General features: G+C 39.4%; 1 protein-coding gene across 5 annotated transcripts in view; it reads left to right on the top strand.

Moving 5' to 3' along the window:
* Nucleotides 1-827: 827 nt before the first annotated feature.
* The window catches only part of tln2b (talin 2b), an 89,800-nt gene continuing 63,751 nt past the window's right edge, over nucleotides 828-26,876 (top strand). For 3 of the 5 annotated variants that reach the window (XM_005928724.3, XM_005928722.3, XM_014335635.2), the window contains exon 1: nucleotides 828-1,116. The gene's annotated coding sequence lies outside the window, so the exon portion shown is untranslated. The remainder of the gene's footprint in view (nucleotides 1,117-26,876) is intronic. The other 2 variants (XM_014335636.2, XM_014335634.2) reach the window with 1 other exon arrangement.

Below are 26,876 nucleotides of genomic sequence, written 5' to 3'. Positions count from 1 at the left end.
AGGCAATAAATGACAGGATGATGTCAGAGCTAACGCTGTACCTGGAAAGTGTCCTAAACGAGAGTCGCTACTTAGAAATGTTTGCCAAAATGTTCACGCCGCATCACTAATTCACACGTACCTTTCGAACACCTTGTACCCTTTATAGTATTGTATTATTTTGTGAAGTGAAGGCTCACATTGGATAGCGTGAGAAAATGAAAAAACAAAGCAAACACATTTTGATTGGGCTTTGTAGACTAGGATAATCGGTCCCGCTGTGATATTTTAATAGTCTTTTTGGAATACCAATCATCCATACCTATTTTGCAAAATACCGACAATACTTTTCACTCTGTCCGAGTCCATCCCTTATTTTCTCAGAGATGAGCATGTCCTTGTATTTCCTGACCATAAATGCTTCCATATCTCCATTAGGGGGTAGTATATGTTTAGAAAACAATAGTGCACCCACCGATAGGGGAGGTGCTGGCCATATTGATACATTAAATAATATTCTCATTTTGTCGCTAAAATATATCTTAATGCCTTATCTTAATTTGACTGCTTGATTATTGGGTTAGTGTAAGTGTAATTAATCACGAAAAAACAGACAGATACTCTTTTTCAATGTTGTGTGGGATGTATGTTCCTGCACGTTATAGCAAGACTTGTGGAGGTTGCCCCCACTTTAAACATAAACCTCCATGCCAGGCTTCCATTAACGCTTAGTGTGAAGACACGCTTTTGGCAGGTGCTCTACACTGCACAAATTAAAGCATTTTCAAAATAAGAGAGGTCAGTCTCTCAGATCTTCCGTGCGTCTATCCCTGTGCATGATTGCCAGGTTAATTTTATCTGCTCATCGCACTGGTAAGGTTGTAAATCTGTCTTCATCGGGATACATATTATCTGACACTGTGCGTGAGTGTGACGCCGCTTCCTTTTTGCGGCGCACAGATTTGTGGTCTTTTTTTCTTCTCCCCCCCCTCATCCTTCTCCACTGTACGATAAACGAGGAGGGGCTTGATGCCGTGGAGGAGGGAGGCAGTCAGGCTGAGCTGACCCGCTTGCGGTGTGTGTCGCTTCGCCTACATCCAAGTCAGCTCGCATGCACTGACGAGTGAGGGACATCAGGTAGGATTTTGCCTTTTAAGAGATTCTATCCAGTTTCTTTTTAAATCCTGGCGTTATTCTTCAAGGTGCTGTTCCTCCCAAATGATCTCACTACAGGGAGGCGGACCGCTCGATGTTGGCTCAGCAGAAGCGCTGGCAACATTTCACATGAGCAGTCTGCAGACGACCTTTTCACTTGATTAGTGTGATGTTTTCCACTCTGGTATTTCCTTTTGCTCTTCTTTGGACCTGACATCTGTCGATTCGTTTGCGCGTTAAAATAAGACTGGTAAATCTAGCCCATTTCTTCGCCTACTGTATAACTGATTGCTTTTGACATTGACAGATAAGAGGTAACAGTATTTGATTGACCCACTTGTTTGGCGTTGGTGTTGCATTTTAAATATCTAGGCTTCCCCAGTTTCGTCCTTAGAAGTAGGCTAAATAGGTAACTAATGCTGCTCAGCTCCAGCATCCTCGCTGCTCTGCAAAAAAATGTTTTGTACAGTAACTTGGACTTGACCTGAATGTTATCTGGATCGGCTCAACATCAAAGCTGACATTGACGATGTGTAGTGCGCATGCAGGGATGTAGCCACTGGTGAATGACTTACTGTAGGTTAATGAAACATACTGGTCAGTATGTTAAGACTGTTAACGCTTGCAGGGACTGTTGTGCTTTGCCTCAGTTTTAAAAATCTGATCATTAATTCATCTTAGAAGAAAGATTAGTGCTTTTCCCTCGTCTGATACCTTTACCAATCCTCAGAGTGAACGTTCACCTTATTTTCTCCATGATGCCAACAGGGAAGACGCATAACTTCTGAATGAAGGACACGTCTCCTTAACCATTAGAAGCCCTTCTGCCTCATACAGATGCACTGTGAAGAGAGCTTTTTTGAGCTATGGGCTATGTGGGTGTTTCACAGATACAGGGCTGTCAATGCTGCTTCAGCACAGTGACTCTGGGCTGAAGGTGCCAAACTGTAAATCCCCGAGATGGTTTTACATTGAGTAACATGGATCATATGTGCTTTTACTGGTTTGACTCGTATAGCAAACCACGTTAGCTGCAGACTTGCACAGCTTCTTTTCTCTGCAATGAAAAACTGTTTTTTGTTGTTGTTGTTGTCGTTTTTAAAGTCCATTTCCTCTTAAGTATATAATACAACAGCTGTGCATTTACCACAAGAGGCATCCTGGATATTGATGGTCAATTCAAGGATACCGATGCCGTCAGGGAGTTTCAGACAGTGGAGTGACATGTTTTACCTGAGTGATGTGACTAGAAAGGTCAAGCTGTCTCAGCATGATGTCGACAGCTGAGATTCTGGATGGCTTAAAGGCATCACTGACATGCTAGAGCTTTGATTCCAACTGGGAGTACCCATCCTTAAAATGCACTCCCAAATGGTACAGTAAGGCACTAGAGAGTGTGGGATAAAAGCTTCCACCAACCACACATTTCCAGCAAGAAATGGTGTAGGAGTACCTCTGTAGTGTGTTTAAAGCACCACTAATGCAAAACACTCTTGCATTTTACAAGGTATTTTGTGTGCCTTCCTGACTTTGTATCGCTTGGTCTTACTTTAAAGTGTAAGCATAAGCATCATATATACAGCTTTATATTCATGGTAATTTGGGGCTTTAAATGATTTCATTTAACTGTTAACTGCACAGCATACAGCTTTAATGACTTTAACAAGAATTGGGTGCACAAGTTTGAATTTCTTGGATTTTTATATGGATTTTTCTCTAAACTTGCAGTAGAGTTAGACAAAAAGGAATTTTATCCCCAATTCTTTTAAATCTTTATGTTGATGGCTTGTCAAAGAAGCCGAGAACCCGTTAAACTTGGTGCAAGGTTGATAGTCTTTTAGCGAACCATATGATGTATGCAGATGATCCTGTGGTCTTTAGTCCTTGTAGTGCTGGTCTCCAGCAGCTCATCCACATACAGTGGTGTGGAAAAGTGTTTGCCCCCTTCCCCATGTCATATTTCTTTCTATGTTTGTCACACTTAAATGTCTCAGATCACCAAACAAATTTAAATATTTAAGAAAGAAAACATAAGTAAACACAAAATGCAGTTTCTAAATAAAGGTATTTTGAAACTGCTATCTGTGGTGTATCCCACAGATAGCTGAATTCAAACAAAGTGAAGATCTCTCAGTCTAGAAAAGGTTATAAAGTGATTTCTAAAGCAGTGGGACTCCAGCAAACCACAGTGAGAGACAATATCCACAAATGGCAATAACATGGCACAGTGATAAACCCTGAGTGGCTGGCTGACCAAAATTAGCCCAAGAGCACAGCGGCGACTCATCCAAGAGGTCACAAAAGACCCCAGAACAACATCCAAAGAACTGCAGGCCTCACTTGCCTCAGTTAAGGTCAGTGTTCATGATGCCACCATAAGAAATAGACTGGGCAAACGCGGCCTGTTCTAAGATGAAAACCCCTGCTGAGCAAAAAGTTTGCCTCAGTTTTGGCAGAAAACATCTTGATGATCCCCAAGACTTTGGGGAAAATACTGTGTGGACTGACAAGACAAAAGTTGAACTTTTTGGAAGGTGTTTGTCCCATTACATCCGGCATAAAAGTAACACAACATTTCAGAAAAGGAGCATCATACTAACAGTAAAATATTTTTGTGTTAGTTTGATAGTCTGGTGCTGTTTTACTGCATCAGGACCTGGAAGACTTGCTGTGGTAAATGGAACCATGAATTCTGTTGTCTACAAAAACATCCTGAAGGAGAATGTCAAGCCATCTCAAGCTGAAGCGCGTTTGGGTTCAGCAGCACCAATGAGGACAAACATCGAAGATTTCCAGAGTTTAAAATGTCAAATAATAATCTTGCTGTCTATAATAAGGTCAGACATCTTGAACATCTTATTACAGAACAAAAAAAGTTAATGCATATACAGATTGAATAAAGATCTCTTTATTTAGACAGATCTGTGGAATTACCGAAAAGCGAGTTTATGGAAATTTCATGTAGTTTATAATGTCACCATTATGTAATTAATGAAAAGGGCAAGACGCCTCAGTGCAAACATGTAACTGCTGGAGTCAGTACATTTGAAGCTTTATTAAGAAATCTCATATATACATTGATTTCCAGGCTCAACACTTAACAAATATAAGGTGTGGCACCACACATTATCAGTTTTTATTGTGGAGACATTGGTATAGTTGTTGCTTTGAGGGAAGGCGATTTGGGTGCCTTGCACTGAACGGGCTTTCAAGCATAGTCCAGAAATTTTCAGGGTAGAGGTAAAGTCTTCGGGAAGTCCATTCCAGTAGCTTATTGTTAGCCTGCTTTATCCATTCCAAAAAACAGCTTCAGTGCATGTTTGGCATCATTGTCCTGTTGGAACACCCAGCTGTGTCCAAGTCTAGCTATTGATTTGAGGTGAAGTTGAAGAATTTGAAGATAGTCTTCCTTCATTACTCCATCCACTGCAATGTACCAGTACCACTGGAAGCAAAAAAGCCCCAAAACATGATGTTACCGCCATCATGCTTGACAGTTGATACAGTGTTCTTAAATTTGAAAGCCTCACTTTACCGTGCCTCTTGTCATTATGGCCAAATATCTCAATCTTTGTCTCAGCTGACCATAAAACCTTTTTCAAGAAGGAACTTGGCTTGTTCATGTTGGTAGCTGCATATTTTAGTCAGTTTGAAGGTGTCCGTTTTGTAGCAGAGACTTCTGTCTTGGTTCATACCCTCTCAGTCAATGATGTGAAACTCACTTCACTGTGGACAGTGATCTTGGTGTCCAGCCACTTTTAGTTCATGGGCACCCAGAGCCTTCATATTTCCTGGGTTGTTCTTGAACACCCCAACCAGTTTCCTCTCATCCAAGGGTGAAAGTTTGGGTCTTCTTCCAGACTCTAGCAAAGTGGAGACGAAAAGTTGAAAAGGTTGTACTTGGATACCTTGGAATCTGCAGTTGTTCAGAAATGGCTTGAAGAGACCTTCCTAACTTACATAAATCTGCAATCTGCAGATCGAGTTCTTAAGATTTTCTTTTCACTTGTTGTTCACAATATAGGCCCATGGCTTGCCTGTGTTTAAAAGAAGAGACCTTCTCCTGCCTGAGCATCTACAATGAGTTCTGTACGCTTTCTCCACAATACAGTATTACACAGATATAATTAGATCTCAGGAACACCAATGTCACAAGCTCACATGCAGCATGCATCTGCCAGCGGCAACTGACTGCTGCTTCAAACAAAACACTAGATGCTATTCACAAGACCCAAGGTTATGAAAGCAGAGTTTGTAAGCTTCATCAAAAAGAGATTTGAAAAGTTTAGCTCAGAACACAAATAGAGATTCAACACTTCTAAGATTAAATAATATTCAGTATTTCAGTTTTATTGAGCACTGGCAATTAAAACCAAGGACTATTTAAATTGTAGCTTTTCACATTTATTGCCAACTACTTCGGAGGCCATTACTGCAATGATTTTGTATTATAGGAAGCTATAGCAACATCTCTGCTAGCATAGCTGTAGTTCACACTTTCAGCTCAGTGCCTAATTTGCTAATTTACATGTTTCAAACGTGTTCATGAAATACACCACACTCTCTCATGAAACGCTTTTAGTCAGTGTTTGTTCAATTTCTGTGTTCTGGGGCGCAGTAAGTAACACTGAAACTGCTCTGTGAGAACAATAACAAGGTCATGCATTTACGAGTAACTATTTTGAGCCACAAAACATCGAGAACAAGCAAATGCTAAAGACAAGGCCTCCTGCTGTTCATTAGAGAAGTGATTTTCCTCTCAGCTGTTGTAGTTGCTCTGTCATCAAGAATATATTCCTGGTTGGAATTCCCCAGGAAATGTTCAGTTGGAGGGTGGGAAGTAAGGGTTCTGAGAGTCATTGGAGAGTGTGATTGTTGAACTATATTGGATGCACGAGTGTGTAGGAGGTGGAAACTAAAACACACCCCATGCTGTCGGTGTGACCCAGCCTTTGTGTTCTGTGTTTACAAGGGAAATAGATTGGTCCTGTGTTTTCTCTCACTCCTGTCACTGTGATCACAGCCTCTTTAGGGGCTGGCTTGTGTTTAGATTACTTTCTGTAGAACAAATGTATGAGCTAGCCACCATTCCCAAACCCCTGCTATTACAGCAATCTGAAAGAACAGTTTCTCAAATTTTTCCATACAGATGAATGTGGCAGACAGGCAATTTGTTAAAGCTATATATAATGCGGATTTTTAATCGGCAAACACTTGACCATATTTCTAATTTGCTTTCAGATATGAAGTGAGGTTGAGCTCTCTTTCAATTAAGAAATGTAGTGGGATTAGATTAGACTGACTCCACACTTGATTAATAATGGTTGGACATTACAGCATAGCATTTAGACTGATCACATCCACAAGTCACTCAGTTGTTAAATTGTTAGTGCGTGAGGTTTAATGCAATATTGTTTTATTTTGGTGCTTTTAACTCACAGAAAAGCGAGCAAGCAATTCATTAATAATTCGAATTTCTATTATATACACATTTATATACACTATAAATGTGCTTTAAACTGGTGTGGCTGTGCCGGGATAAATCAACAGACTCAAAAAGTAGGTCAGTAGATGCCGCCATGATGTAGTTTAGGTCAGTGGCAGTCGCACAGCCTGTGGCACTTCTCATCAGCATGTCAAATTAAAATGCCAGTTTGAAGTACTAGACAACAGGTTTACCTTCGCTGCAATGCACACAGTATAGGGCTGTGCGATATGCTCAAAATCTCATATCCTGATATAAGACATCTATCGTCCGATAACGATATAAATCGCAAAAATGTAACATTTTCTGTTAATTCTGTGAATCTCGGGCAGCTCGACTTGCGTGAAGTGTTTCCAGCTGCGCGTCGTGTACCTGGAGTCGAGTGTTTTAACCGATGCATGAAACTATACATTTTTAGAAATAAGTTGTAACAGCCGCTGTTTTCTTTGTGAGTATTTATTACACGGCGTGCTGCGGGGAAAAGCTTGTTCTAACGTTTGAGTCTAAGGTTTATTTTTTAGCACCTGGCGGGTTTTTTTTTTACTTCTCATCCGTAATAATCTGCTCTTTAAGTGATTCAGTTTATTTTGAAAAGTTTTAACAGGATCTTGAGCTTTATTGTGAAAGGTTTATGTGGAACATAAACAACCGGACACGCAACAGTGTTACCGTCGTTGTTGCTAACGACAGCGCATAAAACAGGCTCTTGTCCGTCAGTAGTGTGGTTATATTAAATATAAGAGAAAGAGAGAAAGACGAAATTAATATAGCCACTACAGCGACCATCAAAAGGATGAAAAAATATTGCCGTAAACAGTTTATTTTGCGACACCACGAAACAAACGATAGCATAAAATGAAACAGACGTTTTTATATCGTCATCCAATGCATATCGGTATATCGAACAGCCCTAACGCAGTACACTATTCCAAATTGTATTAGTGACATAAAGTGGCATCCTCTTACTTTCTGTGAATTTTTTTTCACATAAATTATTTGTAAATCAAAGAGTAATTGCTATTTTCCACTTAATTTGTGTGTGTGTTTTTTGAGTTCAGGCCACTTTGTTGACATTTAATCTAGCAGTGAGCACTTATCTAAATATTTGAACAAAGAAATTAAATTGTTTGCTCCTGTTCATATCGTATAAATTACTCACTGAGGAATCAGTTGTACTGGTAAAGTGCCAGTGAACAGGGTTGTGTTCAGCGCTGTTGACCGCACATACACAAGGGTTTTTTCAGTTAAAAAAAAAACCCATCAATGCTTTGGTTTTGAAGAGAAACATGATCTACTTTACTTGAATCAAACTAATGATCAGCGCTGAAGGTCATTTGATATATCCCATTAAAAGAGAAGCACAGCTCAACTTATGCCCCTTTGTCCCCAAAGAGTGAATACAGTTAGGTATTGCATTTTCATTGCAGGAGCTGATTTGCTGCGTTTTTTAAAAGTCAGTTTATTTTGCTCTGTTTTTACAGTGCAAACGGCTGCTTCAGACAGGTTATCGCCTGGTTGTCTGTGTTGAGTTACAATGGTTTGCCTGTTCTCAGTGAATAGTGACCATGCTGTAACCTGCCCAGTTTCTCTTTGCACCATTGTAGACTTACTGGTAGTGCCTCCAAGCTTCCTCTGCCAGAAACAGTGTGTTTGTGGGAACTGTGTATTGATATATTCAAAAGAAATCAAATACTTAAGTTTCTTATGCAGTCAAAGTCTTCTGAATAGCACCGTTATAATAATATTAATGCCAGCTGTAATTGCTTTATTACAGTCTAATGTACTGTATAGTGGTATTTATTTTTGTTCTGCTTTTGAAGACATTTCCATGTTCAGTTTCTGAAAGATCTCTCAAAGACATGATGGTACACCCACGATCCTCTTTTGTGAGAGCATTTTTCACTGGAATAGAATTCCCTTAAAATGCCACTCAACCAAAGGTCAATGACAGTGTTGCCTAAATCCAACTATCCATCTGCTATGTGCGCGATAAATGCATCAAAGACAAATCCAGAGCACTGTAACGAAGTGCAGTTAAGACTTGAATCCCTTGATGGACCTAAGACACATTTTGTGGCTCGAAGACAAAAAAAGAGTAGCATTTGAAATATGAATGTGTCTACACCCTGCTAAATTTCTACATTTCTAAAATCCAATACACTGCTAAATCTCTAAAAACCAATCAACTATGCGGGTCTATGACACAGATATGGAAGTTCAGGAAAATAAAAACAGGTGTATGGAACATGCAGCTGCACCGTGGGGAAAAAAACAGCCAGAGTGTGTGGAAATATTTCATATCTGTGTCACATGATCATAGACACAGATGTTTAAGATCTGTACAGATAATTCAAGGGGTGCTGGATTCAGTAACAGCCAGATATAGTAACTAAAATGACATTATTATAGTATCTTGGTTTAGGGACAATTGACGTGGCAGTGGTTTAACATCAAGGTTAATTGTGGGCTGTCAGGTCCTTTGTGTGCACAGTAGCTGTCAGCCTGTTTTTGCGACTGCTTGGGGAAAGGACTCCCCTGTCTGAAGAACAGCACTGAAATTACTGCTATCCTCTGCTCTGATCCTCTGCAGGCTGCTGACCAAGCGAGAACTTCTCCTTTTCTCCCCCTCTCTCCCCCCTGGCTCAGGGCTATGTAGTGTCAGCACCTCAGTTCTTCTTAGAGAACTGTGGACTCTCACAGACTATCAAAATTATTTTATATTGGTATGTCTAAAGTGCATTTAGCAGCCGGATGCTGTAAAGTGTAACTAATTGCGTTACTTAAGCCTTATATATTTAGATTAGGTGTAAAGTATCTTATTGATATCTTATTCCAGTGTTTTTCTCTAATTTTTCTATGCAACTTTGCACTGTCCACTGTTGTAACAAAACAAATTTCCCACACGTGGGACTAATAAAGCTTATCTTATCTTATCTTATCAGGAGTAGTGGCCTTGTGTTTAGAGCAAAATGATTGTCTGATTACATTGAGCAGAGGACACTATCAGGTTCTTTTTGAGGGGTTTTAGCAATTAGAGCTCATACAGCAATTGTTTTGGACTGAAACTGGATGAAACATATCTTGCTGTTCTGTAGAAACATGTAGGCCTTTCGTAGTCACACATAAAAAAAAAGTAGCTTTTTCAAAATTTACTTAGTGCTGATGTCATTTTATGTATATGGCTATAGACTGGCCACATATGAAGTACGCCAAAGACAGAGGATCAGCAGAGCTGTTTCACTAATGCTACCTAACAGCAGCTAACATCAGCAACAAAACAGCAGCACTTACCGAGTGCTGTAGGATATCTTCAACAACTCACTTCTGTATCACTGTCATTGGTCAGAAGTGAGCTTCACTGACTCATCGACTCGCATCCCTTTCATAAACTTTTACAACCTCCTCCACAGTGAACAGATGTAGACGCACATTGACAACTGAGGTAAAGAGCGGACTTGCAGCCTACACTGTAGATGAACATAGGCCAGAGTTTGTCCTACACTGTAGGGGTGCAACGATACTCGTATCGATATTGAACCGTTCGATACAGTGCTTTCGGTTTGGTACGCATATGTATGAACAATACAAAATTTGTAATTTATTTTATCAACTTTCCTTCTGACGATGCTGTCTGTGTTGAGCGCTCAGTGAATCTGCGTTCGACTACTCCGCCTAGGCTGCACTGTCCAGCGCAGATCCACTGAGCGTTCAACACAGACAGCATAGTCAGAAGGAAGAGCGTAGGGCAAGTTAGCGAGACAGAAGTTAAGCTCTCCTTGCAACATGGCAAATTGAACCTCCCCCATTCTCATTCAGATCTGGCGTTTGGAATTATTTTGGTTTTCATGTGAGGTATGACCCTGAAGGTAAGCGTGTCATGGACTAAAGTAAAACAGTATGTTGGATGTGCCACGCAGTGCTCAATTACATGGGTGGGAACTAGTGTATTAGCGCAGTTAGCTCGTTAACGTGTTGCCCATCTAGCCCCAAGCACGGGGCGATCAGGAGATTTGCCGTGTTGTGGCGTTAACGTCATTTCAACGAGATTAACGCTGACAGCAGTAGTGGGAACACAACAAATATGACTGCACATTTACGCCGACATCATCCTAGTGCAAAGACAAGTGGAAGCAGACAAAAACAACAAGCATGCATACTACAAACTTTACCCGAGTCATTTAGACAGCCGTTAGCACATGATTCTCCTTATGGGGACCTGATATGTTTAATATTGTGGCGAGCTCAGACAAGGAGGAGACGGAGGTGTCGTTTGGTCTTGCTTCCCGTGAGCTAGCCAGGGAGCACAGCCGTTTATTGACATCTGCAGAAGAACACTGCCGCTAGCTAACTGCTCAGCGCGGCAACCGCACAGCAGCAGCAACAACAACACACAGGGCGCCCTCTGACCCTGGAAGGACACACCGTTGCCGCGAGAGGGCGTCACTCGTCACTATGGCAACATAAACAAATCATAACTGTACAAACAGAACCCCGAACAGCCCTGACCTGCTACAATATGCTGCTGAGAATATAGCCCAGAAGAAGTGTATAGTATAGCTTTTATTTTGGAAAGAGCCATTTCTCTGTAATAAGCTCTCTTTTCCAAAGATGAGTGATTCCTCAATCAGATATATTTATTTTTTTAATTACTTTTGTTTCAGCAACATTAAATTTAAAAACTGTACTTTTGAGTTAAAATATATATATATTTATAATTTTAATAAATGACAAATTAAAAAGGCATGAACATTTTTTTTTGTATCGAAAAAATATCGAACCGTGACACCAAAGTATCTAACCTAACCGAACCGTGAATTTTGTGTATCGTTGCACTCCTACTACACTGATCACTATAGTTAGAATTAAGCACTTGAATTTTGAAAACAGAATCCAGCTGACCGCAGTGTGCAATCTACTGACATCTGGAGGTGATATTTTACACACTGTAACATTAATTCACCAAACAATAAAGCTCAAACTGTTGCCTAACAGCTAAGATGTTCTGGATATAAACCTGCTTTGAGGCTTTTTTGTGTGGAGCTTGTAAGCACTGAATCTCCGTATATTGATGGCTTTTTGTCATTTGTCTGTGCATGTCTGTGCATGTTAGACCCTGTCTTGTTGCCTGTCCAGGGTATCCTCTGCCTGTCACCAGGTAGTAAAGACTGGTTGGAAAGCAGTTAAAACAAATGGATAGGTGGAAATAAAATGTGCAGCATGTAACACCTGTTCTTTTCTCAGCAGTTGCAATCTTCTGACCTCGTGAGTTTTTTGTCACAACCTTAGTTGTTATGCTGATTCATTAGGCCAAGTCCAACATAAATCATAAATTACCGCTGTGGGAATAAGGATCAGGTTTAATGATACAACAACTTTAGCAAATGAGGATATTTTCATTCAAATCATGTATTAATTATACAAAATACTGATGCTATGTACTGTAACCTTGCTTGAGTGTACATTGTTGTTCCTAGAAAAGAACGAGCACTGAATATAAATGTTGACTTTCTTAAGAACATGCATTGTTTGGCAAACCCGTAATCAATTTCCTGTTACTGTGTGAGCAGCCACTAAAACAGAGAAGAAAGCAGAAGACTCATAAAGCAGAGGTTAACAAATATTTCTCTCTCAATGTCTTTTTAATCTACTATGATTCCCAATTTGCCTATGGTTGTTAATGTGTGTTCATCTCTTGCAAAGTAAAGTCACTTTGACCTTTACAGTGGGGAAGGAAAAAGACTTTTTGCTATATAGCTGTTGGAACGGTCAACAAAAATAGCCCATCATATCATGTGTGCATTATTTGATTGTTTCCCTTCCATTATGCTCTCTAATTTCCTTCCTGCAGTCATTTGCTTGTGACAAATCTGTTACAAGCACAGGGAACATGCCTGCTGTGAACATGTGCATTATGGTAAAACAATTACTCAGCAGAATAATCATGATATTTATAGAAGAATTGTTCTGTTTCACTGTGAGTTTTAAAGTAGGTTGTCAAAGACATAAAAACAAGTGGTGATTGTTTCAATGAATTGCAGAACATCCTGAATAATTTTATAATGTAAGATGAGATATTAAAAAGCTTTAAATAGGGTATCAGCATAAACCCTGTATATTTCACAGATCTCTTCCTCAAGCAGTAAGATTTGATTTTTCATTTGGTGACAGCATATCTTAAATGATACTGTGTGCAATATTAATAAGATTAAAGCCACAGCTTTATCAGTCAAAGTGATGACTTGCTGTTTTTGATTCCCTTATCGTTAATGGGTTTTTTATATGGACAGATGACAGTTTTTTTTTTTTAGACAAAAAGCAGAACTGTGTCTGCAAGCTTGTGTAAGTTTTCAAGTAAGTGTCTTAGCCCCAGGAAAAGAGAGAACCCTGAATATCATAAAAATTATGCAAGCCTGCAGTTACATTTCAAATGTATAATAAACACAAGTGTTATTTAAAATCATCATACTTTGATGTGCATTTGTAGAATTTACCTGTGTTCTTCAGGAAAGAATTTGAATGTTTTCGGCTTTGAATGCAGGGGCTGAAGTGCCGCTGGCAGCCCAGTAACTTTGTTACCATCCCTTGAAATACTGCAACATTTGTCACATTCCTGTCAGTGCGGGTGGCATAGGAAAAAAAAAATGATGCTGTTGATATGGAGCACGGTGTGCTGACACCAAGTATCTAATTCCATAGCATATGAGGATGACTTGCAGGACACATGGCTCGGCATACTATCTCTCCCTCATATCTTGAAAAACGGTAAAAACACAACTTCTTTCCCATTTTCTGTGTCTTTTTATAAATAATGCCTGTCAATTTTTTCTGTTTTAAACCCCCAAACTGCTGCTGCGATACAGATAAGACTTTGGTATTGTGTTTTTATGCATTTACTGTTCAACAATACACACAAACTGCTTTACTGAACCATAAATTGTCATGCTGATAATAGATGGCTCTATATGCACCGCTCACTTTACGCAAGGAATCATCAAACCATTTTCTCATAGTGACAAATGTGAACAAATTGCATGCGTTGCGCTCTTCCAAATATATGCAAGATAAAATGTCATGCAAAAGCCAAGCATCAGTACATTAGGCAGCCTGAGAAGTGTATTTTGTCAAAGTGGCAGACATGCGTCTTTTCTTTTCCCAAATTGAGATGCCGTGTGGATGTTTAAAATGATATGGTGTTACTTTTTTGTCACCATTACCATCTGCTCAGTCCACTATATGGCAGCTGTTTGCTTCTCCCTCTCTCCGTTGAGTCTTCAATTTCCACAGACACAGAGATTGATGGAGCTGCAGCTAATGGAGGGCGGCTGCCCACCCACAGTGGACACGGTACACTTGTGAGGCTATACCCACAAGATGACACTCTCCTTTCGGTCTGGCTGATCTGGTGTCGTATAACATAACCAAGTGTATCTGTGCCAGGCTCGGGTCAAAGGTCGTTCCAGTACAAATGAGCACAACTGGTTCTTTGCTGATCATGCCTTTAAAAACAGAATGACTTAGATGATTTTTGGGGGGCTTGATACCTCTGGTAATGCTGAATTTCTCCTGGTTTGCTTCTGGTGTGGCTCATTCATTAGCTATGCTTTCTGCCCTTTTCATAATCTCAAATCAAATGTACTGCTGCCACATGTGGGATTATTGATGCTGTTATTTAATGACTGTCAGGATCTCTGGCATTTATTTGTGATCTATGGTCTCTGTGAAGAGCTCATACTGGGAAACATGCACTATATTTACAGTTTGATTTGATTTCTCTGTGCCTGGGAAAAGGCTGTCATAAATTACAGGAATCTCATGGAGTGAGGCACTGTGAAGCTTTATAAATTCCCCACAGGGAGGAGGGACAAAGAGACAGTGGAGGAGGCTGTGCTCTGAAAGGGCGATCTGTATGCGACTTCAGTGGGAGACAGCATCCTCGACTCATGGCACAAGCTCAGAGGCATTGCTTAGAATGTGGCTGGCTTGTCATGTAAGGCGAGGCTGGCCGAGGCTCTCTGCTAGCCTCGGCCTGGAAACGCTTCTCATTCAGTCCCTCTTTGTGTTGGTAATGTTTTTCATGAGCGCTAAGGGCATTTAAGGAGCAACATCTTCAAGATGCTATTGGATATATTCCTGTATTTTGGTGTTCTTAGCAGTCTTTTAGCAAATGACACTATCTAATTTGGACCATCAGCCTGATCTGCTGCCAATTTTTCGGTGCATACACCAGCACAGCACATCCTGGGTGTCGTCCAGTGAGATAGATCTGTCTCCCTCTCTTCGGTGCAGAACCGTGGGACTAATTGAATTACACTTCTTAGTCCCATGGGAGTGCACAACTAATCAGCTGGAATCTCCGTGTTTGAAGGGGATGGTATGTCGTATCAAGGCTATACAATGCTTCCCCTGTGAGAAAGCGTTTGTATAGTTTTCTGTGACTGTAACATCTCCGAAAGGTGCTTAATCGATTGTTCTTTAACCTCTTGCTCCGTTTCCTAAAACTCATCTAAATAAATGTTTTAATAACTGTGTTTCATATGTTCCAATATATTGTTTTTGTTTTCAGGTATTATCTTATGTATTAATTTATTCTATATATTATGAGGATAATATTAACTATTATTAACTATTATTACCTATTTAGAAGATAAGCTCATAATATCTTTTACAAGACAAAGATGGACAAGTAAGCAGCCATACAACCCAAAACATCTCAAAAAGTGGCTTCTGAAAAGAAACAAGCCTCAAAGTCTTCTTCCCTAGATTCCTTAATGTTTTCAACAAGAGATAGAAGCATGTTTAAATTTAGGTCTTTCTGTAAATAATTACGCAATCGAGGTGCACAAGAAGAAAATGCTGTTTTCCCAAGGTATGTCAGAAGTCATCATACATACATCAAAAAGAAACAGTTTAGAAGAGCATATCTGGTAACTGGGACAGAGAAGGTTGCAGAAGTCAACTGGAAGTTTACCTAAAAGGGCTTTATAAGGGAAAATATGCCAGTGCTGTTCTTTGAGTAGTCAATAATAGCCCACCATAATAACCAACCCACCAAATCATTAAGAATGCAATGGTGAGTTAGAGACTTTGCTTTTGCAACAAAATGTTCCTAGAAAACTGAACAAGAAGCATGCAGAAACTTGGGACATAATTAGGATAACAGACCTTTCCATGCACAAAGAAGAGGAGTGTGTGAATGCCAAACATTATTAAATGTTTTAAGAATACTGTGAAGACAATAAAATGTATTGTGAAAATGTCAGCAACTAGTATTATAAAACTTTCTGATCATCATAATTTACAGATCGTATTAACAAAACACCAGCCTTTTTTGCTCGTATGAAATGGTTTTTGTTTGCTTTGTTTTCATCATGAAAGTTAATACCATGCTTATAAATTGACCTCTGGTTGCAGCTGCATGAAAGTGTGTTCTTCATTAGAAAACCACTCTCTTTCCTTGTTAAACACAGGTAAGGCTGTGGGGAGAACTGCGGGTGTCTCCTACTGTGGATCCCTTCGTCTGTGGCTTTCTTTGTTGTCACCCTTTCATAAATCAGATTTACTGCTACATCTGTAGTGCCCATACTAATGAAGTAACACCCAGTGCAGAGACACAGCATTGATTTCATTTCCTGCCTCTTTGCCTGCTCCCTGGGTAGCTCGATGGAGATTACATGATGATATCATATAAAAGAAGAGATTAAAAAATCTGTATCCAACTGCAGTGTCACAGCTGTGTGCTCAGCTTCACAATTAGATGCTGGAGTTTAAGAGGGAACTGCAGAGATGACCCTCGGTACCATGGGATAAGTTGTTTTTTTTTTTTGTTTTTTTTTCCTCTTTGGAGATGCTTTGAGCATAATTTTTTTTGTCTCGTTAAACCACATCGTTTCAGATGGGGAGATTTTTTTTCTTTTCTCTTTTCTTTCTTTGTTTTTTTTTAACTGGCCACCTTATTAGTTATACCTTGTCTGGTTGGGCTGAGCCCATTTTTGCCGTCAGAACTATCTTAATTCTTAATTACACAGATTTAACTAAACGTCACACCGCACAGTTGCTGCATATTTGTCGGGTGCACATCAGTAACTCAAATCTCTGATTCCACCACATCCCAAATGAGATCTATTAGATTGAGATCTGGTGAGTGTGAAGGCCGTTTGAGAACAATGAACTCACTGTCATGTTCAAGAAATCAGTTTGAGATTAATTGGGCTTTGTGACATGATGCAGTACCCTGCTTAAAACAGCCACTAGAACATGGGCGCACTGTGTTCATAAAGGGGGGGTTGAACATGGTCAACAACAATGCTCAGGTAGGCTGTGATGTTTTAACAATGCTCGATTGCAACTAAGGGGCAAAAGTGGGCCAAGAAAATCTCCCCACACCATTACACCACCAGCACAAGCCTGAACCACTGATACAAGGCAGGATGGATCCATGCTCTTGTGGTATTTACACCAAATTTTGACTAAACTATCTAAATGTTGCAATAATTTTTCACATTTTCTATATTAAATATATACATTGTAGCCTCAGCTTCCTGATCTTTGCTGATAGAAGTGGTAACTGGTGTGGTCTTCTGTTGCTGTACATAATCTGCTTCAAGGTTTGACATGTTGTGCATTCAGACATGCTCTTCTGACTACCTTGGTTGTACCAAGTAGCTATTTGAGTTACTGTTGCCCTCCTGTCAGCTGAGTGCAGTCCAGCCATTCTTCTCTGATTTTTGGCAACAAGGCATTTTTCCCAGAGCTGCCCCTCACTGGATATTTTCTCTATTTTAGACCATTCTCTGTGAACCCTGGAGATGGTCGTGTGGGATAATCCTAGTAGATCAGGAGTTTCTATAATAACAGCCAAGTCACATTCAAAGTCACTTAAATCACCTTTCTCCCCCATTCTGTTGCTCAGTTTGAACTTCACCAGGTCATCTCGACCATGTCTGCATACTTAAATGCTTTGAGCTCCTGTCATATCATTGGCTGATTATATATTTATGTTAATGAGCAGTTGAAAGGAATGTTTAATGAAGTGGCTGGTGAGGGTATCTAGTATTTAAAATGACGAACTTTACAAGACAGCTGACTGACAACTAATAATGAGACAGATTTTAATGTAAACAATAACATTGTGAAAAAATGATTAACACCAGGTTCAAAAAATTGCTGAGAGGAAACCATTTACAACAAAAAAGTGCAGCCAAAAGGTATAAACATGTTTTGCTTGCTTCTGTGTTGACTTTCTCAAACAGTTTTATGAGCTCTATTGCTCATCTTTCTTTTTGATCGTGCCATTAAACATATGGTTTGGAGAAATAATGCATTAGATGGAGTGCATTACAATAAATACTCATGCAGTTTCTAGGATATTAGAATAAATGTTCTAGTTCATTCTTTGCTAACTTTATGATCCCCAAGAGGAAGAATGTGGAAGATTAACATGACAAGTTGATAATGCCAAAATGTTCTTAAGAACAGATCAAGAGAGAAAAAGAAAGAAGTTATATTTTGACTGTTTAATAATAACGCTAACTCATATGAAGAAGAATGATGTACATATAGTATAAACAGCTGATATTTTTAGTCAAGATAGATAATCATCCATCTGATGTCCTTTGATTTTTGTTTGCATGTTTTTGATGTTTTGGCATCTTGTTTCTACCTGCTGTAGTTTTTCCTTGAAATTGTCTCCGTGACATCTCTTTGTGGCAGATGATTGTCATGTTCTGATCAGGCACCACTGCCACACTTCTCATTTCTCATTTAATGGCAAACTGTGGAAAGCAGTTATTGAAAATAACATTTATTCTGAAAAGGGTGCGGATAACATACAATTTCTGAGGTGTTGTTTTGTGTTGATAATGGACTGTTATCATAGTTACTCAAAAAGCAGAAATAATAAGTATTCAAGTTATCAGCTGGCTCAGTGCCCCCATTTAACTAATTAGAAGCCCGTGTCAGCATTAATGAGTTGTGCGCAATGGTGGCAGAATTCATTGGGCTAATTAGTGAATCTCAGAAAGCATGACACTCCGTGGCAATTTGCTGAGCTATACAGTCCATGGGTACCTCATAACTGACAGCCGTATGCAGGCCTGAGAATGACCATGGGTATAATAACTGTGGCAACCAGCCACGGGAAAAATTACACATTATGCTGATGAACTGCACGTCTCATGCTTTAAGAAATGGGAGTGTGATGTAAAGTCTGATTTGTTGCACGTGTGTCATGGAAAAATCTGTTCCGCTGAGTGAGCAAATTAACTTTGTGTATGCAGGAATTAGGAGCAGATGATGAGAATATGCCATGAAAGAAACCTTTGTAATCTTCCAAATTTACATTCATCCATGCTATCTGTTTGCACCCCAGTTGTTGACTTTGAGCTGTTCAATAGTGAACAGAAAGGTCAACATCTGGGATAGATATTGTCTCTGAAATTATTGGGGAAAAGCAGAACATTGTGTTTATTTATAAACTCAGATACAGTAAGTTGATTTCATTAATGACCAACGCAGTGTGCCAAGAGGACGGCAAATTAACATGGGGCAGCAAACAAATACCACTTGTGAGGATGCAAGTAATCTACTAACAACAACACAGGCACAGCTTGTTACTTGAAATCTGACAAACATGATAAAGTTGTAGATTTTATTCATGTGTTTGTGAACAGTAGCACAGACCAAATGAGAGGCTGCTGAAGGACAAGCGGTCTGCTTTATAACTGGAAGTGTTAGTGGATCGCTCTACCAATTACAGGAAAATTACTCCAATGTTGCAATATTCGATCCACTCCCAAAAGGAACATCTGTAACTATATTGTGGGGAAGTTTAATGCATTAGGGGAAAGGTGAATTTCCGTGGAATGGAGTTGTTTTTTTGTTGCTTCCAGCTGGTTGTGGGACTGTTTTCAACATTAAAACATTATTGTGTTTATAGATGCATTCTCCTAACTATATACAACACATGGCCTGCCTGATTATTAAAGTAACTCTAAAAATCTGCCAATATGTAGCTGACAATTTAAAACAAACATTTATGGAACCATAATTAGATAAATAATCATAACATATTGACTGGCCTAGTGTTTAGTAGATCAAGATTTTTATCAGTCACACAGGAAGCAGATATGTGATGGTTATTGTTAATTATTTATAGTGTATTATTGTGTTACAGGACTTTATGGGTGAACCCAAATTACTATTATAACTTTCAAATTAGCTCACTCTACCGCTCCACTCATCTTGGCCACTTTCCCTGAATTTTCTCTCCATCTGGTAGCTGAAAGTTGGCAACCATGTCACAAACGCAACAATATTTCAGTGTGGAGTGACTAAACGCAAAGCAAAATTAAAGTAGACATTATTTAATAGGCAGTAGTACGAGATTAGCATGACAGCTGTGGCACGTAGATGTTATTTTGTTGTTTTTGTTCTTATAGTAAGGCTCATCTTTAACATATTATGATGCACTCGCCTAGATGCAATTTAAGAAAAAGATTGGAGAACAAAAGTGTGATGCTAAATGTCATTTCACAAAAAGATACATGACCCTTTTGTTACGTGCTGTGATTAAGATTCAAGGAGTAGCATGTCTTTTTCTGTTAACATCGTTGCAGAGATCCTTTTCACTCCCACAGGATTTGTCATTTACCAACCACTGGAGAGAAACCTACACAGTTTCTATGTTTTTTTTAACAAGTTTTTCCGACGGTGTTTCAGTTTGAGTCATTATATATATCGGGCAAACTGACACAATTTGTTTTTGGTGGTATGTTTAAGAAATCATGAGAATCTTTCAGAAGCTAACCTGCAGAGCATGGAGATGAGTGATGTAGCTCAGGGGATGTGATATCCTCAAGCACAGACAGATTTTTAGATTATTAAATGGAAATCTGCCAGTGATACATTTTCCTATACTTGTTAGCAACAATTAAACCTAGTTTAACCCTTTCAGGAAGTAACCTGTGTATCTTTATAGAGCAGACTGTCTAAACTCTGAATTATTGCATTTTAATGGGTCTTGAATGTAGCAGAAGGGGCAGAATACCTTTTTGTGAGCAGGTCACTCTCAGCTGTTCTTGTAGTCACTTCATCCTTTGTAACAAGCTTCGTCGTTGACAGGCAGGGTAAAAAAAAGGTGGCATTTTCAGTCTTGAAACCTGTGCACATAAAAACTAGGTGTGTGCACGTGAGATGAAAGCACAGAAAAGTGCCTTTGAGCAGAAAGGCATCCTTGCGAGGGAATATTAATTCTTTGCATTCACAAATCAGTTGTTTCTCTTGGAAAACGGCACCATCATTCAAAGAAGATCGCTTGGAGCTCGGTTCACAGAGGGTAAGAGGGTCTCTTAAGAGGATAAGCGTTCAGGGACCAGCAAAACCATTTAGCTTCCCCAATGGCATCTAGGCTATATGAGAAATATGGATTCTTACTGGACTGAGCTAAAATTTGCATACATATGCATCTAGGGAAAAACATCAGTTTATTTGAGTACACAGTTATAATCAGATTAACTGCTGTGGCTTGATTGATATATTGATAAGGCAGCTAACTGGAAATGCACTCACTGATCTGCTATGTTCAATGAAAGGATGATCAGCCTCAGATACTGCATGTCTGATTTTGTGCAAATTTAAAACATGAACTTGAATCAGTAAATACTGCAATGTGGATCACAGCAATAGCAAATAAGGCATTTTATTTACTTACTTTTGCTTTAAACAACTAACAGCTGGTGATTTTTGTCGATGTTCAGTCAAAGGTTAAAAAATACTTTTGAGATAAAAGTTGAACCAACATTGACCTCAACTTGAACATTACCTTGAACATCCTTGTTAGACTCTCTAGAAAATTCTCATCTCTTATTTATTTTTAAACACTTTCAATAGAAAGAATTTAAAAAATAAAACACGTATCCACTTCAGGCATGAACCTGTGACCTTTTGGGCCCATTTGGTTTCCTATGGAGCTAACTGATGCGACACTTAAGTAATTATATTACTCTGGACAAATTCAATAAATGTGACATACGTTAGATGCACATAAATATAAATCAGTGTTGCTTTAAACAAACCTGTCTAAAACTAGTCTTTGTAAATGGGAAAAACACGATATGTGGCCATCCGTTCAAAACCATGCACTAACCAGCTTGGAAAAAACCCCACACAGTTGCATTTAAGTGCCGCATTGCAATAATTTTCACTGTGGTTAGCTTCACAGCAAGAAGGTCCTGAGTTCAATTCCACCATCAGGCCAGGGCCTTTCTGTGTGCAGCTTGCATGTTCTCCCCGTGTTCGTGTGGTACTTCGGCTACCTCCCACAGTCGAAAGACATGCAGTTTTTTGGGGATAGATTAATTGGATTGGTTAGGTTAATTTTCAATGCACTAGCAGTGCGACCTGGGAAAGGTGTCAGGGTTTGATGTCAGTTGATGATGTCATTTTCTTAGGAACTATGATTGTTTTGCTGCATAAGAATTTGCCAAAAATCACATCTTCCATGAAAACATAGCTTCCCTGAAACTAAATATGTTGTGTAACAGCCTATCAGACTTTTTCTTATTAGTGAGAAATAATAATGACTAGTTGTTCCTAAAATAAGTATCTACCTTCATGTCCTTTCCTCTAGTTAATGTATAGAGGTTTTCTCCCTTTTGTGTGTTGTTTCTTGTGAGTTTGGTCAGTTTTAGTTAGCTGAGTTTCAGTTTGATGAAGCCATCAGTTTAACTCTTTTATAGGTTTTTCTTTTGTTCTTTTATACGTGTATTTGCATTTTTATAAATAGTGGTTCATATGTTTTGAGTAAAATTAAACCCATTTTAAAAAAATCTTATTTCTTTTGCCTCACCAGTTCAAAATATATGAAATTTATATTGTTTATTAAATATATGACATAAATTACATTATATATAACATTATAATTATTTGAATAGTATGAAAGTAAAACATATTTCTGTGGACCACCCACATTGTTGCTCAAACATGCTGTCAACTCTGGAAAAGTGAAATGCTGAGAATGAACAGCTGTGCCTTAATCTCCTAAACTTTGTTCCTTCTTAATGTGTTCTTATGTTCTTCTGTTTTTGATGAAGTACTATAATTACATTTTGAATTACATTTTCTTACTGCATGAGTCACATAGACTACATTGCAAATGCAATCACAAACCTGATGGTATGAAGTAACTACTAAACTTTTTTAAACTTTCTGCACAGGCACGGTAAGTGTGTATAGTGAAAGCATGATCATAAACCTAGGAAATGAAATCATTATTCATAACTTTATATGACTAAGATGAACAAATAATAGTAAACTCAGCATTTATTTATTTATTGCAGGCACTGAGTTGGGAATGATTTGTAATAGTCAGGTACATACATTTATACCTTTTTGGGGAAAAGGATCATTTATTTGCATTTTGACAGCTTCTCGATGATTTACCTCTTGCTTCACCTTCAGGAGAAAATTGCAGTTTCCTATTCTGATCCGCCTGTCTCTAACACTTTCTGGCTAATGGGCCATCTAGCTACAGAGGGTTGCAGCATGATGATGTGCTTTGCATTCAGCTAGGAGTGAGAGTCAGGGAGTGCAGTGTTGTTTGTCTACATCCACATTAGATGTTGTGCATCCAACAGTCTCTAAGCTCATTACGGTAATCAGGTTAAAGAGAGGAGAACTGAGGAGTGCTTGGCTTATGGCATGTTTCCTCTGGACTTCCCCAGTGAGAAGGAGAACCTCTCACACAAGCTCCGACTGAGCTTGTGGGACCCAGCCCTGCAGACGCCTGCTTCTAATGATCGGCTCCTGCTGCTTCTGTTTGTATGAAACCCACACTGGGGTATCCAAATGCACCCATGCTGTCATAATGACCAGCTTGTAATTGTAAAGCCTTTCTCATACACGCCCATTCTTTTCTGTGTTCTGAGTTTCTGACCCATTTATTGTGGTTTAGTTTAGTAAATAGAAAATCCTGCTTTGTGAAATGAACTGTGTTTTTTGTACATCTGGAGCAATCTGCAAGAATGCAACAGATAAAAAACACATGAGTCTTTAATGTGTTCACAAATCTGCAAAAATAGTAGAGAACCTGTGGAATATAGTTGACTGTATAAAGCAGAGAAAAATTGTTGCCTTTGGTTTTTGTTAGTTATAGTTGTATGAGTCACAAAAGCTGTAATTCAGAGAAATAATAGTGTTTGCCCTGCATTTGCCTCTCCTGTTTATGCCTTGGTTTCTCCTGAAATTCTTGAACTCTTACTGCTGTTTGTGTTTTGCCTTCCTTGCGAGAAGCTGCATAAAAGTTCACTAAAAGTGTTTGAGACGCACTTCAGCTGGTCTGTGGCAGTGATGGGTTGTCTCTTAAAACACTGAGTGTTTGCGAAGCCATTCAAGTAAGTTCAGTTACCATCCTAAGAACTACTTCTCTTTTTATTATCAATTGATTTCTTAAGCACGCTGCACCCATTTTTTTTCCTGCTTTGGAGCTGACAAAAGCCACCTGACCTGAGAAATTCCCAAAACCAGGGTTTCCATGGCAACCAGCAGATGTAGAGCATGAAATATGGAGTCTGTGAGCCCTTAACTAAGCATGGCAGCATCCCTTAAATGCTCCACTCCATAGCATGTGGCTTCCCTATCTTAGCGAAGGTCCATGTCTGTGATGCTCCTCTGCCCCGCTGAGCACACACAAAAAAGGCTTTTAAACAGTCAGCATGGTTCTCATCAGTTGACCGTGTTGCACAATATGCCAAAGATTTCCACGCTGTGTGTGGGAGGGTGGTTAGTTGACCAGATGTTTCTGATGTGGATTTAAGCCAGAGATGTTTGTTTCAGCTAATCAAAAAGATTTTTTGTTTAGGGTTGGAACTCCAGAGAGTAGGTGTTGTCTGCACTTCTAGTCTTATAACAATATGAGGGTAATACACTGAACTCTTTCCCCTTCCCCTTCTTCTTCTTGTTTTTTTTTTTTTTTAATATATATAATCAAAAATGCCTTTTTCTAAAGAAAATATTGTTGTGACTTTTGAGGGCTATGAAGTTTCTGTAAATACTTTTGTCAAATTCAAAAGTCTGAAATTTGTCCTTTTCTGTTTCTGTGTGCTTCAAAAACATTCTTCAAAAAGTCTCCCAATTTGTCAGCGGGTCTCCTGCACTCAGCCTCTTCTCATAGAACTTTCTGAAGTGTACAGTGCTTGTGTGAGGGCACATTGTTGTATACACCTTCCCCAGCCAATTTAAACATTTGATTCTCCAGTGCTTTTACTCCTTGCTGAGAGAAAAACAAAGCTGCGAGGAGTCACACAACGATACAGTGCCTGGAATGTACTCCCAAGCTAACTAAATAATGGGTTTTCTTGTTTGCCTTGGTCTTCCACAGTTTGCTCTAAATTTTTAGTTTCATTTGAGATATTGACCAATCATTCATCGTTTTTGGAGAGTTTGCACTAATGAAAGCTGTTTCATTATTGACTGGAGGGGAAAGGTTCTCACTTAAGGGCCTTCTCTGTACGTTGTGCGTCTGGCAGTCTTTGTGCATGTACATCTTCTTCACTATACTGTAGGGATCAATGCACCACTAGGCGATTTCACAGACAGTCTCTCGTTCTCACAGCTCAGCTCTCCACACATAATACTATATTATGTTTCTCCGCAGAACCTTCAACAAAGCAGCGAAACTGAAATGACACTCTCACTGAAAGGTGTTTTCATTTTTCAGACATGCTCTATCAAAGTGAATCAAAGTCAACTCCTTCAATCTCTTTTTCTGCTTAACATCTCAACGTACTTGTGACAGGATAGCCGCGAGGCCCTGTGGATCAGCCAGGATTGCATAGTCGCGTACACAGAAGAAGCAGCCCTTAAATTGTCGACGCTCACGCTTAGACGCTCGTCTAGTTGACATTTAAAAGCCAGCTTTACCTAAATTCCTTAAATAACTGCAGACTATCCTACACCCAGATGACCGCAGAAGAAGATGCAGCCTTGGACGAGAGGGCAGGGGGGTGATGGTGACTGCTCCTTCTGCTGCTGTCCAGCCTTATATGTCCAGGAAAAGGTGGACACGCCAGCAGCCATGGCAACTTGGGCAGAGTTGGTGATCTGGAAACAATGGGCCAACAACATAGCCTCTCCCTGAACCTCCTCTCGCATAACTACATAGTTTCACTCACTGCACTGTCAACAGTAGATATTACACTTACACAGACCATTTTGATTATTATTATTACTAGCAAAACTCCTCCTACAGTTGGTTATTACCAGACCTGTAGTCCCTTTTTTCTTCGCTCATGTCGCAGTGTGTTCTGATATCAGCTACTACACACAATGCATGTAATTTGTAAGGATTTGAACAGAGATGTTGATAATCGTCTTGCCCTATGCAGTTAAAACACTAAGTTCTAATTCGATAAAAATGTGTCTGGGACTTCGGGAACAGACAGGCATACACTACAATCATATTAGTAACTATTAGTGAGTTCAGTAATTATTATTACTATTATGTTAATAAGGGTTAAGGGTTAATACTTTACAACTGGACTAATTATTCTACTGATGATGCCCTTAGCTAGAGCGTGTTTCCTTTGCTTTCCTTTGTTTTGTTTTGCTTGAAGAGCCAGAACAACGAATCTCTACCATTGTGTCAAGATCCCTTCCTTACAGCATGCCAGAGGATATAAAATGCTGATAGAGTCCCTCACTGTATCACACTTTGGAGCGCAGCCAGCATATGTTCCATTCCACTGCTCTTGATACTGTAATCAGCATGCAAGTGGTAGTAGGCAACTGCCAACTACTGAAGTATGAGAAAGTGACTCAGTGGTTGGGAGGCAGCGCAGACAGAAGATTGGAGTCACCTGATTTGGAGGATATGAGACTCCAGGCAGAACATACTGAGCGATCATGGGAGCAAGAGTCGTGAGAGTGCAGTCTAATACTTAATCCTCTAATACTGCTGTCTTTGATTGTCCACTGGAGGGTGATTCACTTTTGAATATTTAAATATGTGAAGTCTGTAGGGTTTGCATACAGAGTCCGGGTGTGCCACCGTGTGTTATATGTCTCAAGCTCTGTGCAGCCATCATCAAACATAAAAGACACGATCCCATCTCATTTGTTTTTCTGTCATTAGAAAATTGTGCTGTTCATTTTTTAACAAGTATTGTCATTATCAGACGTCTTTCCAGCTTGCAAGAGCAGACAGCTCTTGCAAGCTGGAAAGACGTCATATGTTTGATGCTGGTGTATGGTGTTGGAAGGGAGG

Source organism: Haplochromis burtoni, unplaced genomic scaffold, assembly GCF_018398535.1.
Source record: "Haplochromis burtoni strain Fernald_Lab_line unplaced genomic scaffold, NCSU_Asbu1 Contig_114, whole genome shotgun sequence".
Classification (NCBI taxonomy): domain Eukaryota; kingdom Metazoa; phylum Chordata; class Actinopteri; order Cichliformes; family Cichlidae; genus Haplochromis; species Haplochromis burtoni.
The sequence above is the reverse complement of the archived record's forward strand: the minus strand, read 5'-3'. Positions and strand labels throughout refer to the sequence as shown.